General features: G+C 41.6%; 1 protein-coding gene across 8 annotated transcripts in view; it reads right to left on the bottom strand.

Moving 5' to 3' along the window:
* The window catches only part of USP9X (ubiquitin specific peptidase 9 X-linked), a 119,719-nt gene extending 99,201 nt beyond the window's left edge, over positions 1-20,518 (bottom strand). For 4 of the 8 annotated variants that reach the window (XM_063450121.1, XM_063450124.1, XM_063450123.1 and 1 more), the window contains exon 1: positions 19,289-19,857. The gene's annotated coding sequence lies outside the window, so the exon portion shown is untranslated. Of the gene's footprint in view, positions 1-19,288; positions 19,859-20,409 lie in introns of those variants that run through there. The other 4 variants (XM_063450118.1, XM_063450122.1, XM_063450120.1 and 1 more) reach the window with 2 other exon arrangements.
* Between the last annotated feature and the right edge of the window lie 1,582 nt (positions 20,519-22,100).

The following is a 22,100-nucleotide window of genomic DNA, read 5'->3' as shown; positions in this document are numbered from 1 at the left end:
ACATACTAAGCGATTGTAATTCATGTAACCATATATGTACACTGATATATACAATGAAATCACCTAACAATTCATCTTTGTTCTGTAACCACACCTGTATAAATGAAACTAAAAAAAGATACAAATAAAGAATTTAAATTTTTTTTTTTTTTTTAAAGTTCAATAAAGTTTTAAAACAGTGTAAAATATATATATATATATATACACACACACACACACACACAGAAAATGTAACCTCCCAAAACACCATAAAACCTGTACATAGGGTGTACTGTTTTACACGAGACATCATTTAATACAAATGTGTATTTTATTGCAGTAAAAGCAAACCGTATTATGACATTCATAGTTAAAATTTCATGCAGAACTAAAAAAAAAAAAAAAAAAAAAAAAAAATTTCTCAAATTTCTCATTTTATTTTTATATTTTATTCATATTAAATTAGGTTTCATAGCTAAATATTTGATATTAAATAAATCCCTATTTCTCCTGAATAAAATTATATATAATAAGTGTGGGTGCACTTAATATGAAAGAGGTGAATTACGGTTGAACATATAGTCAAATTCCAAGTTTTGTTTACGTTTTAGTTTGATCAAAACGTGTACATTTGGCTCAGTCCTTAACCCCTTACAGAACAAAACGTAAACAAAACCTGGCATTTGCGCTATATGTCTGTCCAACCGTAATTCACCTCTTTCATATTAAATGCACCCCTCCTTATTATATATCATTTTATTCAGGGGAAACAGGACTTTCATTTAACATCAAATATTTAGCCATGAAACAATTTAATATGAAAAAAATGGGAGAAAATAAGATTTATTTTTTATTTTTTTAGTTCTACATGACATTTCAACGGTCAATGCCATAATACGATTTGCTTTTACTGCAATAAAATACACATTTGTATTCAGCAAAGTCTCACGTGTAAAACAGTACCCCTATGTACAGGTTTTATGGTGTTTTGGGAAGTTACAGGTTTAAATATAGCATGTTACATTTGAAATTGAAATTCGCCAGATTGGTTACGTTGCCTTTGAGACTGTAAAGTAGCCCAGGAAATAAATTTACATCCATAATGGCATACCATTAGCAAAAGTACACAACCCAAGGTATTGCAAATGGGGTATGTCCAGTCTTTTTTAGTAGCCATTTGGTCACAAACACTGGCCAAAGTTAGTATTTGTTTGTGTGAAAAATGCAAAAAACGCCAAATTTGGCCAGTGTTTGTGACTAAGTGGCTACTAAAAAAGACTGGACATACCCCATTTGCAATACCTTGGGTTGTCTACTATTGCAAATGGTATGCCATCATAGGGGTAATTTTCATTCTTGGGCTACCATAGGGTCACAAAGGCAACGTAAGCAATCTGGCGAATTTTAATGTGAAAAAAATGAAACACAAGCCTTATATTTGACGCTGTAACTTTTGAAAACACCATAAAACCTGTACATGAGGGGTACTGTTGTACTCGGGAGACTTCGCTGAACACAAATATTTGTGTTTCAAAACAGTAAAAAGTATCACAGCAATAAAATCGTCCGTGTAAGTGCTGTTTGTGCGTGAAAAATGCAAAAAAGTTACTTTTACTGGCGATATCATCGTTGTAATATACTGTTTTTAAACACTAATATTTGTGTTCAGCGAAGTCTCCTGAGTAAAACAGTACCCCCCATGTACAGGTTTTATGGTGTCTTGGAAAGTTATAGGGTTAAATATAGGGCTAGCAAATTAAATTCCCTATACTTTCGGCATGGGTGGTCAGGCAGGTCCCGCTAATTGTAATTAATTAGGATACCTAATTATGTAAAAATATTACATAAATATATGTGTAGAATTAATATATGTATATATATATATATATATATATATATATATATATATATATATATATATATATATATATATATATATATATATATATATATATATATATATATAATTTTTAAAAAATATTTTTATTTATATATAGGTATATATACTGATATATACGTATATATTTATGTATATAGATATAGATTATTTCGTTCTATGTGTATTTTGATATAAATATATATATTAAAGGGACACTATAGTCACCTGAACAACTTTAGCTTAATGAAGCAGTTTTGGTGTATAGAACATGCCCCTGCAGCCTCACTGCTCAATCCTCTGCCATTTAGGAGTTAAATCCCTTTGTTTATGAACCCTAGTCACACCTCCCTGCATGTGACTTGCACAGCCTTCCATAAACACTTCCTGTAAAGAGAGCCCTATTAAGGCTTTCCTTACTGCAAGTTCTGTTTAATTAATATTTTCTTATCCCCTGCTATGTTAATAGATTGCTACACCCTGCAAGAGCCTCCTGTTTGTGATTTAAAGTTAAATTTAGAGATTGAGATACAATTATTTAAGGTAAATTACATCTGTTTGAAAGTGAAACCAGTTTTTTTTTCATGCAGGCTCTGTCAATCATAGCCAGGGGAGGTGTGGCTAGGGCTGCATAAACAGAAACAAAGTGTTTTAACTCCTAAATGACAGTGAATTAAGCTGTGGAATTGCAGTGAAATGATCTATGCACTAAAACTGCTTTATTTAGCTAAAGTAATTTAGGTGACTATAGTGTTCCTTTAATATCACAATACAGTTAGAACGAAATAACACACATCTATATATTTTTAAATTATTTATTTGTAATAATTTTTTTTATTTTGTTTTTTTACTTATTTAAATTTTTTTTTAATATTATATATAAATATATATATATATATATATATATATATATATATATATATATATATATATATATAACAATAATTATATATCTATATTTAATCAGTATCAGTCTACGTGTAATTTGATATTTATATATAATTATATATATATTAATAGTAAAATACACCTAGACAGTGTGTGTGTATAATATATATATTTTTTTTACACTTCTTTAATTTTATTTTATTTCCAGCCAGCAGGGGGACTACCTGTCATTACAGGCAGTCCCCCTGCTGGCAATGAAGCAGGCAGCTATCCCGGCCATGTGATTGTGAGGACTCTCACATGGCCAGGGCGGCTGCTGGAGGGCGGACGTGCCGCGGGGGACTCCCTGGGAGTCCCCCCCCAACCGAGATCGCCGGCGTGGGATCGCCGGCGACCGGGTAAGTAACAAAAAACTGGAGGGTGTACAATTACGCCCAGCGGCGTTTAGAGCTGCTTAAAATAGGGCGTAATTGTACGCCCTCCGGTCTTAAGGGGTTGAACACACACACACACACACACACAAAAGTATTGGGACTCAATTATTGAATTCAGGTGTTTCAATCAGACCCATTACCAGAAGTGTTATAAAAAATAAAAAAAACTCATGTTTGTAAATGCAGACTGCATAACAAAGTATTTGAATGTCCAGTCTTGAAAAACTCCATTGATTCAATGCTCCTAGGAGCAAGGCTTAAAGGACCACTCTAGGCACCCAGACCACTTCATCTTAATGAGGTGGTCTGGGTGCCAGGTCCCTCTAGGATTAACCCTTTTTTTTTATAAACATAGCAGTTTCAGAGAAACTGCTATGTTTATACTGAGGGTTAATCCAGCCTCCAAAACCTCTAGTGGCTGTCTCATTGACAGCCGAGTATGTTTTCCTGGCACTAGAGTGGTCCTTTAATGTGCGCATGGCGCTGGAAAGAGGTGGGAGTTTAAAGGGTGTTTTAACCTTTTAATCACCAGGAGGGTGAGCTGGACAATAGCTTTAGGTCAGAGAGACATAGCATGAAATCATGCTTTAAAGGACCACTATGGGCACCCAGACCACTTCAGCTCAATGAAGTGGTCTGGGTGCCAGGTCCATCTAGAGTTAACCCTGCAGCTGCCATGATGTAGCCTCTACATCATGGCAACCCCGCTTAATTTTACTTATAATAATGCCCTATGACTCTACATAATTCAATCCTCCGCCAGCAAGAAGCTAATTTCAATTAAATATTTGATGTTGCAGAAACAAAATTGACTTAAAGGACCACTATAGGCACCTAGACTGCTTCAGCTCAATTAAGTAGTCTAGGTGCCAGGTCCCTCTAGTTTTAACCCTGCAGCTGAAAACAAAGCAGTTTTCAGAGAAACTGCAATGTTTCACTGAGGGTTAATCCAGCCTCTCTAGTGGCTGTCTCACTGACAGCAGCAAGAGGCGCTTCCACCATTCTCACTGAAGACACTGGTCGGCCATAGGAAAGCATTTAGTAATGCTTTCATATGGGCTGTTTGAATGCACACACGCCTCTTGCCGTGCATTCGGATCTGACGTCGGCAGGGGGTGGAGAGCCCCCCAGCACAGAGGGAGCCCGGCGCTGGAGAAAGGTAAGTGGCTGAAGGGGTTTTAACCCATTCAGCCCAGCGGGAGAGGGGGACCTAATGACCCTATAATGCTCCTTTAACATTTAGAAAACATAAGGATATATGTGGATTTATATAAATATTTAACACTTCATATACATGATATTTAGGTTGAGAATGTTTCTTCATTGCATAAGACAGTTTGTGGGAATCTGTGCTCCAAAGCACAGCTCAGACTGCAAACAACAACCCCAAGGGGGACCCAAATTAATTAATTGAGGCTGAACTAAACTCAAAGGGAAACTATAGTCACCTGAATAACTACAGCTTAATGTATTTGTTCAGGTGAGATCTATAGCTCCCTGCAGGCAATCTAATGTAAACACTGTATTTTTAGAGAAAATAGTGTTTACATTGATTGATAGGAATACCTCCAGTGGCCGTCACTCAGAAAGCCACCAGAGGGACTTCCTATCATGTAGGGCCCTAAAAAGGCCCTGTACACGTCAGACGTATTAAGATACGTCTGATGTGTGCAGGAGAGAGAAGGCACTGTGCGCACCTTCTCTCTATAGCCTGTAAGCAGAGGAGAAGGGGCGGGCAAAGACCGCAAGCTGAGCTGTCAGTCAGCTAAGCTCGCGGCCGCGCACACCGCGCGCATGTGCGGTAGTGCGCTCAGGACTTCAGAGGGCGGCATGAATTCCAAAGGGAAGCGTCTGATTGCTCCCTGCTCGCGCCCGCCTATTTCAGCTCCCGGCGCTGGAACTAGGTGAGTAAAATACTCTGCCTGGAGAGCCCCTTCAATGATTCAGTTGCTTCCTCTAAATCAGTTGTTCCCAACCCAGTCCTCAAGTACCCCCAAACAGTCCAAGATTTAGGGATTACCCAATTGTGTCCAAGAAAAAAAATAAAATATATAACACTTTAGACACAACAGGGTAATACCTAAATCCTGGACTGGTAGGGCGTACTTGAGGACTGGATTGGGAACCCCTGCTCTATATGACCATTTCCTCTGTGAGTGGATTTCTGTTCCTCCTTTTTGAACACACACAGGAGCAGCTGCCAGGTTCCTGTGTGCTCGCCTGGTCCTGCATGAGTTCTGGAGCAGCACATGGTCAGTGGGCAGAGCTTCTCTTTCTTTGGTAGCACAATGATGTTAATAGAGGAAGCATGACAAATGTGTTCATATGACAGATCTAGACCCAAAAACTGCTGGTAATATGAAAAAAATTGTTCTCCCAGGTGTTTGTTTTTTTGCTTCTGTTGTACGTTATGAGCTAAACCACACAATACCTAGAACAGCCATCAGTAAAAGGCTGCAAATATCCAGGCCATACACTTTATTAGAGAGCTGTATTTAACACATTATCAAGAAGAAACAGCAGGTTTCAGGGCTGTCATATGAAAAGTCTTTGGGCTTGTAATGAGGGTACAATGTAACTTTGGAAGGTCCGTGCAAGAGTTCAAAGTCCAAGTTGCACCTTGCAAAATGCACATAACCATTTCCTTCCTTATCATACCAGCCATCGGTGATGCACCCTCAAACAACCTCCTAGGAAGCATGCACTACCAGGTGTGTTCTAAAGCAGGCCAAAAGTCAATCAATCAATGACAGCTCAGCAAATGAGATGACATACTTTGTATGGTCCTGACACCAGCAAAATATTAAAATGATAGTGATAACACACATATTTCAATATATATAGTCAAGAAAAACTGGATTATTTCAGTTGTGGTTCAGATTATATTTAAAAAAAACAAAACAAAAACCACACACAACCCAGACATATGTAGAGAGAAGTTTTAGTTTAACCTAAATGACAAGGCTTTACTTTGCCATATGTAAGTTCCAGACAGCCATTGGTGTCTTGCTGCCTTTAGCCCTGTCACGGTCACAGAAGATAGCTTATGGTGTGCACCTCTGCCAAATGCAGACCCCAGTAATCACTTCATCGCGGTCCCACGCACACTAATGAGTTAGAGCACTGGAAGCGCAAGGGAGCGATTGCTGTGGTCTCCACCTGGAGGGGCAGACCACACACACACACACACCACACTGAGCCATAGTGATCACAGACATCCTTCTGGCAGAAACCTATGCAGGGGGTGGGCTAAACATTACACAGAGCCAGAATACGCATACATGCAGTTAGAGCCAGCAAACAGCAAACACCACACACACACACACACACACACAAAAAATAGGTTCTCACTATAGGGAGAACAGAGAGTGAGAATCAGGTTTATTCACTAAACTCAGAATTTTTTAACAAATTAATGGAACACTCCACACACCTAAAGCACTTTAGCTTGCTGGAGTGTGTCCTATGTGCGAAGGAGTGTGTCCTATGTGCGAAGGAGTGTGTCCTATGTGCGAAGGAGTGTGTCCTATGTGCGAAGGAGTGTGTCCTATGTGCGAAGGAGTGTGTCCTATGTGCGAAGGAGTGTGTCCTATGTGCGAAGGAGTGTGTCCTATGTGCGAAGGAGTGTGTCCTATGTGCGAAGGAGTGTGTCCTATGTGCGAAGGAGTGTGTCCTATGTGCGAAGGAGTGTGTCCTATGTGCGAAGGAGTGTGTCCTATGTGCGAAGGAGTGTGTCCTATGTGCGAAGGAGTGTGTCCTATGTGCGAAGGAGTGTGTCCTATGTGCGAAGGAGTGTGTCCTATGTGCGAAGGAGTGTGTCCTATGTGCGAAGGAGTGTGTCCTATGTGCGAAGGAGTGTGTCCTATGTGCGAAGGAGTGTGTCCTATGTGCGAAGGAGTGTGTCCTATGTGCGAAGGAGTGTGTCCTATGTGCGAAGGAGTGTGTCCTATGTGCGAAGGAGTGTGTCCTATGTGCGAAGGAGTGTGTCCTATGTGCGAAGGAGTGTGTCCTATGTGCGAAGGAGTGTGTCCTATGTGCGAAGGAGTGTGTCCTATGTGCGAAGGAGTGTGTCCTATGTGCGAAGGAGTGTGTCCTATGTGCGAAGGAGTGTGTCCTATGTGCGAAGGAGTGTGTCCTATGTGCGAAGGAGTGTGTCCTATGTGCGAAGGAGTGTGTCCTATGTGCGAAGGAGTGTGTCCTATGTGCGAAGGAGTGTGTCCTATGTGCGAAGGAGTGTGTCCTATGTGCGAAGGAGTGTGTCCTATGTGCGAAGGAGTGTGTCCTATGTGCGAAGGAGTGTGTCCTATGTGCGAAGGAGTGTGTCCTATGTGCGAAGGAGTGTGTCCTATGTGCGAAGGAGTGTGTCCTATGTGCGAAGGAGTGTGTCCTATGTGCGAAGGAGTGTGTCCTATGTGCGAAGGAGTGTGTCCTATGTGCGAAGGAGTGTGTCCTATGTGCGAAGGAGTGTGTCCTATGTGCGAAGGAGTGTGTCCTATGTGCGAAGGAGTGTGTCCTATGTGCGAAGGAGTGTGTCCTATGTGCGAAGGAGTGTGTCCTATGTGCGAAGGAGTGTGTCCTATGTGCGAAGGAGTGTGTCCTATGTGCGAAGGAGTGTGTCCTATGTGCGAAGGAGTGTGTCCTATGTGCGAAGGAGTGTGTCCTATGTGCGAAGGAGTGTGTCCTATGTGCGAAGGAGTGTGTCCTATGTGCGAAGGAGTGTGTCCTATGTGCGAAGGAGTGTGTCCTATGTGCGAAGGAGTGTGTCCTATGTGCGAAGGAGTGTGTCCTATGTGCGAAGGAGTGTGTCCTATGTGCGAAGGAGTGTGTCCTATGTGCGAAGGAGTGTGTCCTATGTGCGAAGGAGTGTGTCCTATGTGCGAAGGAGTGTGTCCTATGTGCGAAGGAGTGTGTCCTATGTGCGAAGGAGTGTGTCCTATGTGCGAAGGAGTGTGTCCTATGTGCGAAGGAGTGTGTCCTATGTGCGAAGGAGTGTGTCCTATGTGCGAAGGAGTGTGTCCTATGTGCGAAGGAGTGTGTCCTTTTTATTTTACAAAAAGTGCAAATTTCAATAGAAATTAACCTAGTTACATCTCCCTGGCTGTCAGACAATCAATCCTGCTACTTCCCATTTGTTTAGCTCAGTGGAGCTAAACCCAAGAGGCATGCAATTGCCCAGAGCATCTGCCTTGCAAAGGCTTCTCATTTAGCAGCACTGGGAAATGTGTGACTGGACAGACATCTTGGCTAGGGAAGGAGGGTAGTGCTTAGATATAACCCCAACAAAATTCCCAAACTCTTTTGTGAGTGACAGTTTTCAAAGGGGAACTATTAATCTGAAATACATACATTCGATGGACCAATAAAATAAATTATACAAGGAAATATTGCAGAAACATGGAGCTCTATCTATACCTCCGCTGGATGATACACAGCATCCATGGAAAAAAAAAAAATGTTACAGCAGTATGTGCTTCCTTGAGAATTTCCAGTTCTGTTAAATGAACTTTTAAAGAACACGCCTCCCCTCGGTTTCCTTGTACCTCCTGCCTGCCCTTCTATGCTTCACAAAGCAGAGTGCACCTGTACTATAACACCAAGTGAGTAATCCATTACTCTGTTCCCATACTCCCCTGTCAAATGGCAAATTTAGGCCCAAGGAATAATTAAAGCAAACTAATACAAGAGAGGCCTGTCTAATACCAAACCAATCCCACAGGAACAGGTGGTCCATATACAAAATGCTCTGCACAAAAGAAACCGTAGACAATTGTTTTGGTCATATTGGTAAGATCTTCCTAATGCACAATGTGAATGACTTCTACCAGTTTCAATGAAAGTGCACAAGGTTTGGGAGCAAAAACAAATGCATTCCCCACTCTTGCTTCAATAACACTGTGGGCAGCTCACAAAGCTGTCATTCAAGGCAAGCTTATCAGTTTAGCATTGGCCAAAAAACAAAACAAAAAAAAACCTCAAATGCTCCTGGAAGCAATGACAGAGCTCAAACTTCTAGAAACCATTAATAAATGACAACCTAACCCCTCACATTTTAAACGGCTTACTGAGCCTTGCTGAAAAGCCTCTCCCTAGCTGACATTTCCAAGGCTATGATGTGGACTAAGGAAAAAAGCAAAAAAGACAATTCTATGTTAGCACATCGCCTCAAAAATCACACTAGACTCACAGACTAGAGAGGTCTTTCAAAAATACTTTAATAACTTGTACAACCATTTGCCGGACTCACTAAACAAGCGCTGTCCACAATCCATTTCAGACTCCCCTCTCTTTCAGAATAGGCAAAATCAGCACTAGAGGCCACAGTCCAAGAGTTAGCTGCTGCTCTAGGTTCGTTCAGGCCCAACAAGAGCCCTGGTCCCGACGTTCTATTACAAAACTTTCCATGACTTACTCCTACAATGTCGTTGTGCAGTTTTTAATTAACTCTTACGAAGGGAAAAATTTTCCTCTGACATGGTAAGGACCTTAGCGAACCCAGACACTTTAGATCAATTTACTTAAATAGTTTACCTCAAACCAATAACAAAAGTCGTGACCAACAGACTCAACCCACATCTAGAACACTTCATAAACCATGACCAAGTTGGCGTCATGCCGAACGGGCAGGTCTCAAACACTCAACACACCATAGACTTAATCTGCCACGCCAATCACAAGAACATCCTGATGGCTGTGGTCTCGCTAGACAAAAAGTGCATTTAACAACCTCCTTTGGCCATCTCTTCTGAGTCTTAGACCACTTTTCATGTGGAATTCCACTATTTTCTTCAGGCCACCTATCACAAATCACAAGGCCCTCCTCATAGACAGCATCACCCCTCCCCCTTTTCCCATTTAAAACAGTACCAGGCAGGGTTGTCCACTCTCCCCTCTCTTATTCGCCATTTCTCTTGAACCACTAGTATAGGCGATCCACTCCATCCGGGAGATGGCCGGTTTCACAATCGGGAGGGAACACTTTAGTAGCAGCCTGTAGCACCACTTTAATATAAAGAAGATATCCTCTTAACAATTACTAACCCTGTATCTTGCCAGGAATCTCTTCTAGAATTACTCCTCATTCTCAGGCTACAAATTAAACCTCACCAAATCAGACTTATTACCAATAAATATAGTTTAGGATATCATTAAATGCATACACGACTCCTCCCCTTTTCACATCTGCTATTCATCTCGCAAATATGTAAGCATCCAACTGGCATGACACTTCCACTCTATATAGTACCAATTTTACTTTGACAGTGGCACCTATTGCCTGGGAAAAAAAATATGGGTAGATTTAGAGCACCTGGTCTTTGGATGTAATCCACCCTTTATATTTGGCTCATCAAACAACACAGAAACTCCCTCCTGCAACTCACCCACAATCACATCCTCAATTGACCTTTGGGACCGGTTGAAAAATTAAATATGACTTATTTTCATTCTTGTCCCCATTATCCACTAATCTCGGTAGAAAACGGTTCATTCCCAGCATCACTCCACAACACTGTTCACACTATGAGGATAGGGACATTATGATAATAGCCCACCTGTTTCCAAATGGGAAAACAGAAGATACTGATTTGCCGGACCACACTACACTCACTATTTTTGATTCTTATAACGGAGGAGCTTCGCTTTCTCCCAATTGGTAAGACAGGTAGGGACGGCTCCCCTAACTGCCTTTGAATTAGACAGCATACACTCGCCTACAAGAAAAGGTCATATTTCCTTTTTCACACATCCCATCTTAGGCTCCCACACATAGCAGGTTGGGAATCGGATCCATAGGAGGATTCATCGGACTGGTCCAAAAATGGGAGAGCACTTCCCTTCTCACCATCTGTGTATGACATATTGAACAGTCATACAACATGTTATTTAGGTGGTACTTATCCCTCAGCATATGGCACCCATGAGAGTACTCCCAACAAACTTATGCTGGTAACAGTGTGGTGAAGCTGGATCCTTTCTTTATGACTGGTGGAGTTGCCTTAAACCCCCTTGGGAAAAGCATAACAACTATACTCTCCAGACTCTATTGCAAACCATTCCCACTCGATCCTTGGGCCCTGTTACTTTCTAAACCCATTGACTCCTTTAAAAGGTGTAAAAACAATGAGAAAGGTGTTTTACTCACTTTTTTGCACACCATGCTGGCCTCGCCGACACTGGCCTCACTTCCATTGGCTGAGTTAATTTATCTTGATAAATTCAGCCAATCCAATGCTTTCCCACAGGAAAGTAGCGGGAAGCTATTGCGCATGTGCAGCAAAATGCCATACTGAGCCAATCAGCATCACCTCATAGAGATAAATTGTAACAATGCATCTCTGTGGGGAACGATCAGCACCTCTATGCAGAGCATCAAGACACTGTATGTAGGTGCTGTACACTGTAGAGAACTGGACTAGGACGCAGCTCTAGTGACCGTCTGTCACAAGAGGTGCTACTAGGCAGCAATGTAAAACATTGCCTTTTCTCTGAATAGGCAGTGTTTACATTGAAAAGTTGGCAGGAACAGGCTATAAACACCAGAACCAGTACAATAAGCTGTAGTGGTTCTGGGGACTATAGTCTCCCTTTAAAAACTGTTTGTTTTTTATTGTTTAAAATAAAACTATTAGTTCTGAAAAAAAGAAAAATAAATCAATCCTGGCTGCTAACATTTTTAGATTTAAAGCAAATTTGTTATCCCTGTGTTCATGGCTAGCTAGGCCATAGCTTTGAGTGCAGCTGGAATATATACATTGTAGAAATAAGCCAATACACATTGTGCAAATAAATAAAATGTTAGGGCAAATAAATGCATTCCTACCCTTCCTTCAGTGACATCATGTTATACTGTATTTGTACTTTCTAGCAATTTTAAATAGTAGGTAGATCCCTGTCACCTGTATATAAAAAGGCGAATTAAAGGGTAACTCAAAGCACCATGAATACTTCAGTGACTTGAAGTGGTCATGGTGACTGGAGTTTGTACGTGAAGCATTTTGCTTTGAAATGCTGCACACATGGAGTTTAACCCCACTGCTGCAAACTAATAACGAATGAGTTCCTGACTGGCTAATGTCAATTCTGTGCATGTATAATTCTGCATCCATTTACAGAGAGCAGTCATCCAACACCAATGAATGGCCACCGGAATCAACTTCCGGCTTCTGCAGCTCTGGCCGCTGACAGATCATAGGCACCTGGCAGGTACTCATATAAAACAGGGCCAGGGTGTTCCTGGCATCATAACCACTGTTTTGGGAGCAACCCTTTAAAGGACCACTATAGTGCCAGGAAAACAAACTTTCCCCCCCCCCCCCCCCCCCCCATGTCACCATAGTTAACATGGACAATATTTACTAGGTGTGCTTTTGTGGTTATACCATGCCAGGGTAAGCTGTCAAACCATTTACAGTTTAACACTTATCTAGCTCTGTCAGCCAACACTTTCTGCCAATAAATTCTGTTCAGAAAGGGTATGCTAATGCAAAAGTATTAACTTCCACTTTACCAAAACTGCAAGCAACCAACAGAGCAGGGTGACGGGTCTATTCATTCATAAACAGTTTGGGACTATAGGCCCAATAAACACAACGCAATGGCTGTGGTGCAAACTGCACACAATAAAATGCATCACAACCACTACAGTGAACTGTGCATGAAGCATCTTTTTAAGATAAATAAAATTTAAGAAAAAAAAGACACAATGGCTTGTTGCATATAATGTTAAAGGAACACTATAGGGTCAGGAACACAAACCTGTATTCCTGACCCTATAGTGTTAAAACCACCATCTAAGCCCCCCGTGGCCTCTCTGGCCTCCCTAAATATAGCAAAATCTTACCTTTATTACAGTGTGCAATAAGGAATGCATTGGATTAGCTAAGGTTGCCGAGAGCAGAGCCAGCACAAGCCAGTTCTGGCCAATTAGCATCTCCTCATATAAAAAAAAAAAAAAAAAAAAAGGTTCAGTGTCTCCATGCAGAGGGTGGAGACACTGAATGGTAGTAGTGCACACTGTGCAGCATGGCCCCAGGAAGCACCTCTCGTAGGCATATGATGAGTGGCCAGTGGAGTTAGCCCTAGGCTGTAATATAAACACTGCATTTTTTTTTCTGAAAAGAGTGTTTACAGCAAAAAGCCTGAAGGGACTGATTATACTCACCAGAACAAATACAACAAGCTGATGTTCTAGTAACTATATTGTCCCTTTAATACAAGTTATAGGTGATTTCCAATGTTTTATTCAAAGGTGTAATTCCCCAAAAAGTCTGTTCTCTTTGAAGCTTACTCTGTATAGGACAAACCTAGAAAAGGTATATTATTATTTTATTTTTAAAGTCAAATTGTAAAACAAACCAAATATAAGACAAGATGGATAAGCCAATATCCAATTTCAAAACCCAAGATCTGCAACATCCATTACAAATTAGATGAAATTTATCCATTTACTAAATGTCAAAAATAATCCTGGAGGAAATTCTCTGCATTTAATGTTAATTTATAGGTTTAATATGTAGCACAACCATATGTCCCTATAATCTTATCTAAACACTGAGCAAATGAGAATATATGCAAGTATTTAGAAAATCAAAAAAGTTAACTTCATAAGAATAGCATTAACATGAAAAGAGGGAAAAAAATACACTAAATTTAGGCAAAGCCTTTCCCTTGCTCTCCTCTTCATCAACAATAGTCGAGATTATGTTATTTATATAGCGCCAACAAATTCCGCCGCGCTTTACAGTGGGTGGACGAACAAACATGTAGTTGTAACCAGACAAGTTGGACACAGGAAATGAGGGGTTGAGGGCCCTGCTCAATGATCTTACACGCTAGAGGGAGTGGGGTAAAGTGACACAAAAGGTAAGGATAGTTATTAGTCTAATGACAGTTGCAAGAGAGGAATCAGTCGGGAGCTATTAACAGTTTAATTTATACGCTTTTATGAAGAAGTGGGTTTCTAATGATTTTTTTGAAGGAGTGGAGACTAGGTGCCCACCTAATGGAGGATGGAAGCTAGTTCCACAGGAACGGTACAGCCCTCGTGAAGTCTTGAAGGCAAGCATCAGAGGTGGGAGTACGGACAGAGATAGGAAATTTTATATATATATATACACACACACACACATATACACACACATATACACACACATATACACACACATATACACACACATATACACACACATATACACACACATATACACACACATATACACACACATACTGCATTTTTCATTAAGGGTAGATCTAAAAACAGCTTGTAAAATCTGCAGTTCTCAGGTCAGTAACCTTTACAAACCCTTGCTTTCTAACCCAGCCCAGACCCTATGATTGTCCAATCAGAGAGTTCCTAATGCCGCGCATTGAGAAGTCTTTGCAAAGGAGGTGCTCTGGACAATTTCTGCCGCTTGAGTAAAGCTCAACTGAGCTAACCAAACTAGGAAATAAAAGGATCAGCTGTCTGATCAACTGTCTGGGGTGTAACCAGGTTAATTTATAAAAGTGTGCATTTTTCATTGAGATCTGCACTTTTTAAAAAATAAAAATAATAGTACACACTCTTTACACAAAGCTTTTTAGCAAGCTAAAGTGCTTTAGGGGTTTGGAGTGACTATTTAACTAAGTGGAGCTAAACTCAAGGAGCAGGCAGTTGCGCAGAGTATTTGCTTTGCAATGACGTCTCACTGAGCTGCACTGGGAAGTGAGCCACAGAAAGTCTGGGTGGGGAAATAAAGGGAAGTTTTGCAAATGCAGCAGACAGGAGAACTGCAGTTTTACAGGCTAATTTTAGATTTATCCCCAATGAAAAATGTGGGCAATGAAATGTCCCTTTAAGTGTTCTTAAACTTTGGAGGGGGAAAAAAAAAAACACTTCTTCAAAGATTTTCAATGGATGCATTGACTCACTTGATGCTTTAAATCTCCAAATACGAATGGAAGCCCGGTTTGCTTTTATTTAGAAAAATAATTCTTATTCATAAAGAGTAAAAAAAAAAAAAAAAAAAATAAGTAATGGTGCAGTGCACAATTATCTAATAGGCCTTCTTTTATTGTGTAAGCACACCCAAGGATTAAAGGGAAGCTATAGACTAGGAATACAAAATTGTATTCCAAGCCTATAGTGCCCCCCTCGCTCGCAGAAAGGTTTAAAAACCCTATTGTCACTTAACCGAATCCAGCGCCAATGCTCCTCCTCCCCCGATGTTGGGGACCTAATGCGCATGCTCAGCACTCGCATTAGGACAGTGAACAGTATTGAATCAATGCTTCAAGCATTGAAGCATTGATTCAATACTTTCCTATGAGGTTTTAGCCGACACTGGATGTCCTCATACATAGCGTGAGGACATCCAGCATCAGTTAGGGATAGGCAACCTTCAGCTCTCCAGATGTTGTGGACTACATCCCCCATAATGCTGGCAAAGCATCATGGGAGGTGTAGTCCAAAACATCTAGAGAGCCGAAGGTTCCCCACCCCTGATAGGCGACCAAACGTGCCTCTAGTGGCTTTCTCCACTAGATGTGGAGTTAACCCTGCAAGGTTAATATTGCAGTTTCTCAATAACTGCAATAATTACCAATGCAGAGTTAAACTGACAGGGACAGTGTACCCGGACCACTTCATCTTTTTCCTTCAACATGCAATCAAATGATAAGTGCTCACAATCTAAGTATCAGCAAATTTCTGGTGGCAGTGCCTCATATACAAATGGTAGCTGCCACCAAAAACATATCTCCCTGCCTATCAGGAGAATTCAAAAATATCTCCCTTGACCAGCTCTCCTTTTCCAATGTAACAGCTGCTGGTAGTGAGGAGTAAGAGCAGACAGGTCTACAGATGATCCTAAGTGGCCAACTCCCATACACATTCTGAGTGACAATACTAGGATACGTCTCATGCTTCTAGCGTACTCCCTGAATACAATGTGCAGGAATATCAGTCTCTAATACTGCATCATACAGAAGACAGCCCATGCTCCTATTAACATCAAGGATCATACATGCAGACTTGCCATCTCCTTTCTCTTCTCACCAACAGCAGTATGCAACAGGGGGAGAAGAGGGTGAACAATTAAACTGGCAAGTGCCTACAAATGATTTTATGTATATCTAGCAAGTACGAGACGTGTGCGCATGAGAGTGGTATGATATTGAATATGATTAAAGGAACATGATAGTATAAGAAATACAAACACGTATTTCTAACACTATAGTGAAATTAACTATTTAGCTCCGCATTACCCCTCAGATCGTTTCGCAAAGGTTTAAACTTACTTTTTCTTCCAACTCTGTGCCGGTCTAGCAGCAGCTGGCCCTGCCTCCATGGCGGAGATCAATCGTGATGATCTCAGACAATTTAATGCTTTTCCATAGAAAAGCATTGGTAGGCTATTGCACATGTGAAGCAAAACACTGCACTGGGCCAGTCAGCATCTCCTCATAGAGATGTATTGAAACAATGCATCTCTATTGGAAACATTCAGCATCACCGTGCTCTGCATGTTGACGCTATATGCCAGTATTGCACACTGTGCAGCACTGAGATAGGAAGCCCCTTTTGTGGCCGTCTGAGTGACTGCCACTAGAAGTGGTCCTAGGCAGCAAAGTAAACACTGCATTTCCTGTGAAAAGGCAGTATTTATATTGAAAAGCCTGCAGGGACATGCTATAGACACCAGAACCACAACATTAAGCTATAGTGTCCCTTTAATTATGTGTGTGTGTGGGGGGGGGGGGGGGGAATGTCTGTATACCTATCATAGCCTGCTCTTACTATTCTGACTGTACATAATCCATAAACTCCTGCTGCACAGCATTTTTATTCTGTTAATATTATACATATAAGAAAAACATGGAAACCAAACTCTTACATTTTTAGGCTTTAGAATATTGATCGAAAATCTAATGTGTTTCTTGCAATTACTACAATTACAATTATTCTAACCTGAATAAGAATATATTGTTGATGGTATTCAGGCAAAAACCTCTGGCAGGATTTTTTACTAAACTCAGAATTTGTACACATTCCAAATAGTAAACCTGAAGAAAAAAAATAGCTAATCTGGAATAATTCTCCAACTCAGCTATAGTCTCAACTTGTTTTTTTTTTCTACCCTGGCAATTACGATTTAATGGAATACTTCAATGTATGGAAAATGTGTATTTGTTTTATTTTTTAAACAATCTTGTAGATATACCCCCTATGAAAAACATGCATACATTTATCACTGGATTGTTTTATTGGAACTAAATCTAGAAATCAGCTTCCAAAGCTGCAGATTTGCAGCCTTTTCCACCCCCTTCAGTCTGTGCAGGGGAAATGATCAATCAGAGGCTTCTCATTTATCCTGGAGAAGATGGTCTAATAGCTGCAAGCGCTTGTGCTCATGCATGCTCATAGACTTCAACCCATGTTCCCTGGCTTTTTAGCCTCGAGAGTCCACAGACAGAGCTTACAGGAACACTGTAGTGTCAGGAATAGAAACATGTATTACTGACACTACAGGTGTGGTCACCATTTAGGTCCCCAGCCCCCAATGACTCCAAGGATGTACTATACATGTCAGAACAACTACATTAACCTGTAGTTGTTCTGGTGACTATAGTGCCCCTTTAAAGGACCACTATAGGCACCCAGACCACTTCAGCTCAATGAAGTGGTCTGGGTGCCAGGTCCATCTAGGGTTAAACCTGCAGCTGTAAACATAGCAGTTTCAGAGAAATTGCTATGTTTACATTAGGGTTAATCCAGCCTCTAGTGGCTGTCTCATTGAAGGCCGCTAGAGGTGCGCTTCCCACTGTGATTTTCACAGTAAAAAGATGCTGCCGTCCATAGGAAAGCATTGAGAAATGCTTTCCTATGGACTGATTGAATGCGCACACGCATGCGCATTCGGCAGATGAAGTCGCGATAACGATGCGCATTCTGCAGATGACATCGACAGAGGGAGGAGAGTCACTTACTGGAGAAAGGCAAGTGTTTAACCCATTCCTCCCCCTTCAGTCTGGTGGGAGGGGTTGCCATGAGGGTGGGGGGGTCCTATTAACACTATAGTGGCAGGAAAACGAGTTTGTGGTCCTTATAATAAGTGTACCCTGTGAGCAGGGGCTGACAGGCACATAGGTACTTTGGGAGAAGGCAAGCACACTCTAGCAGAGCACACCTGCCACTTCCGTTTGCTTTTTGGAATCATGAAGAAAACTTCCCCATATCTTTGAAAGCCATGAAGGCATTTCTGAAATTAGTTTTCAAAGTTCCATACAGAAACCATAACATATAAAGCACTTAATAAAACTGCAGTTCTTCATGTATAGTGTCCCTTTGATTTGCTAAACTTTGGAATTCAGGAAATAACTGCACGTTTTTAGAAGTAGGGGGGCATAAAGGCTTCTAAAATAGCAATGCTTCTACACAGGTTAAGTGGCCTTAATTGACCAGTTAACATTTTAAAATGTGCATATAAAGTGACATAGGTATAGGTGCCATATATATATATATATATAAATATAGATATACACACATACAACAAAAGTTGATCTGTTCCTGAAAGTCAGGATATTGTCCAGGGAAGGGTTGAGGATATTTGTTTGTTTACTTTTACGAATAACACAGGACCCCTTAATTATAGAACCATATTATACATCCTTCAATGGATAGGAAACTAGGCAAGAATGATATGCAAGTCACACAAAAATACACAATGAAGTATAGCTAAAGCATACACAAGGTCACCTGTCAGGCCTAAATAGAATGCCTAGTCAGAAAATGTTTCTACATATTAAAATAGTGACATGACACAGCTGAAGCCTACTTGTACTAGAGGGCATAGATTTGTAATCCTTGTTTACAAATGCACATTTATAAAGCATATTAAAAAGGATAGAAAACAATTTATATAGGCTGTGGCTCTGAATGGACAAGCCATCGTATCCTTGTCTGCAGCCCTTGTGAAAATAAAATTTAAATAAAGTGTTTATTAACAATTTAATTCTCCAGCATTCCTATTCCACCCAAAGCCAGCAATCAATGTCAAAATGTTAATAAGACACCCAAGTATTGGATCCATGAGAGCGAATTCTGCACTAGGCCCAATGTGATCTATATACTTACATGTCCAGCAGCTTCCGTCTTTAAAGAAAGTGAATTTAAAAGCAAAAATAAGGGTGCGATGAGGGGTGTCAGACAGGGGTGGGTGAAGGAATCAATACAGTCAGATGACGTGAGGAATAAAGGGGGGGGAGGGGGGTTCACTGAACCAGGCTCCGGGTTTAAATAAATTTAGTCATAGGCCTGTAATTGCAGGCAGGGCCTACATGTCTCGCTCTCTCTATTTCCCCCACCCACCCCCTCCAAATCACTCCACCTCAGTAATGGCGTTTGGCAGAAAGCAGAAGAGAAGAGGAAAGGGGGAGGAGAGATTAGAGTAAGAGGGAGGGCGAGAAATAAGAGGAAATGCTGGACTGCTGCTGGAGGGCACAGAAAGAGAGCAAGATGGCTAGTGAGAGAGAGAGAGAGGGCAGTCACAGGAGGGGGAGCACTGCAGCTGCCCTGCTTTACCACCTCCACAAACCCTGTATAGGGGGGAGAAAGGGGTTAATAAAAATAATAAATACAAGATGGGGGTCTGAGAAAGCTAAAGGGGAGGGAGACAGCGATCCGGGCAGAAATGGCTCCTGGGGAGGAGGAGAGAGAGGAAGAGGAGGAGGAGTGCTAGCTCATCCTCAGTCAGCCCCAGACAGGATGGGGGAGAGCAGAGACGTCAGCCATTTTCCTTTACACTTCATGTTAATAAAACATAATAAGCAGGGAGCAGACTGCATGCATGGATTGGGTATAACCCCCTACCCGCCCAGTGCAGTGTGTATACCATGGCTGAGTCCCACCAAGCTGTCATGCATATTCACATGTCATTCACATGTATTCCTGTCCCCATACAGAGAGAGAGCAGCAGCAGCCAGTCATTACATGTAACCTGCCAATATAATTATAATAATACAGACACACACATTGTATATTATATATTGACTCTATAAGGGTCACTGCAGACTCACCATACACACCCCGGACTGGCAGGCCCAGCACCCACAGGCAGCAGGAGGAGGACATGGAGAGAATGAGAGAGAGAGAGGGGCCCAGTGTGAGCAGCCCCAGCACAGCTGCTATATCGGTGTGTGTCTCTGGCTGTGTGTTAGTGATAGAGAATGGGAAGCCATGGACGGCCATTTACTCACCGCAAACTAGTCCGCCCTCCTCCCCAGCTGGAGATTACAGAGAGCCGGTCTGCTGCTCATACCACAGATGCAAAAACAAAAATAAAATAAAAATATGAAATGTGTATCTCTATAATAATAATAATAATAATAAGTGTTCAGAAAGGAGAATAAAATGAGAGCGGTGCATACGGTGTGTGCCTCAGTCCCGGTATTAATCCTACGTGAAGCAGCATAGAAGGAGTTTGTTTATAGGCTGTTTTGCGGGTGCAGGAGGCTATGCGGAGCCGCGCGGTCGGGCAGGCTGTGCTTTCCTGGTGTAATATTTGAAGGTTTTTTTTTTTTTTTCCTCTCGCTTCCTTTATGTCCTCCCCCACAACTTCGTATGCATTAAAACTTCTTAGCGTCGCCTCCCGCGCCTCTTTTTCTTTTTTTTATATCCTCCCTCTAAAGCTCGCTCTCTCTCTTTTCTTTCAGAAAACCGGTCCGGTTCCAATGCTGCCCACCCCCAGGCGGTCCTGCGGCCTGTCAGTGGCTGTCTCTTTCTGCTGACGGCAGGGTGTCTCGCTTTTGTTTTTCCTCCCCCTCCCCTCCTCTCGCTCTAATTTTTTTTTTTTTTTTTTGTTTCTCTTTTCCAGTCTCGCAGTGTCTTTCTCTTTGGCCGGCTATGCGTTTTTCCTGCGTCATGAGCAGTAGATTCAGCTGAGAACCTCCTCCTCCTCCTCTTCCACCATCATCATCACCAGCAACCACCTCCTCTTCCTCCTCATCCCCGGACATACACACTGCATGCTGCCGGTACCCTCATAGTGCTGCTAGCAAGGCTCCAGCACATACACCTTTTACTCTATTACATGCATTGTTTTAGAGCTACGATAAAAGAATAATAAAAGCTATATTAGGATTAAAGCATACCTCCCAAGTGTCCCTATTTAGGAGGGACAGTCCCTATTTTGAGCCCTTATCCTTTTTTTCCAACTGAATGTCCCTCTTATGCCTGTTTTATGTATTTGTAAAGTGCTTATCACAAGGAGAAAAGCACTATAAAAATCCCAAATAGTTAATGTTATTTTTTTCTAAGAAACCCATATTGTTGGTGTGCCTTAGTGTATAACCGCAGTAATACTACCGTTGTTTAATAGGATATGCCATTCTTGGTCTCAATTACATTTTAGTTACATGAATTGTAATTCGTAAGGGACACTATAGGCACCCAGACCACTTCATCTCATCGAAGTGGCCTGGGTGCACTGTCCCCTTTAAAAAAAAAAAGCGGGTTTCCTGGCACTGTAGAATCCTGTGGCTCCCACCTTCCCACGCAGCTGAAGGGGTTAAAACCCCTTCTGTCACTTACCTGAATCCAGCGCAGATGTCCAGTGGTGCTGGGTCAGGCTCCACCCACGCTCCTCTTCTGCGGACGTCAGCAGGCAGGGGAGACCTAGTGCGCATGCGCGGCAATTATTCAATGATTTCCTATGGGGAAAATCTAATGCTGGAGATCCTCATGCATAGCGTGAGGACGTCCAGCGTCAGATAACGGACCAAAGGTCCATTTCAATTCCGGAAGTAACTCTAGTGGCTGTCTGGTAGGCAGCTACTAGAGGTGGAGTTAACCCTCAGAGGGAATGATTGCAGTTTCTCAGAAAGAGAGGGTTAAGGGACTGGGTCATTGCACCCGGACCACTTCAATAAGCTGAAGTGGTCTGAGTGCC

The sequence above is a fragment of the Pelobates fuscus genome, chromosome 1, assembly GCF_036172605.1.
Source record: "Pelobates fuscus isolate aPelFus1 chromosome 1, aPelFus1.pri, whole genome shotgun sequence".
NCBI lineage: Eukaryota > Metazoa > Chordata > Amphibia > Anura > Pelobatidae > Pelobates > Pelobates fuscus.
This window is presented reverse-complemented; position numbering and strand designations above follow the sequence as displayed.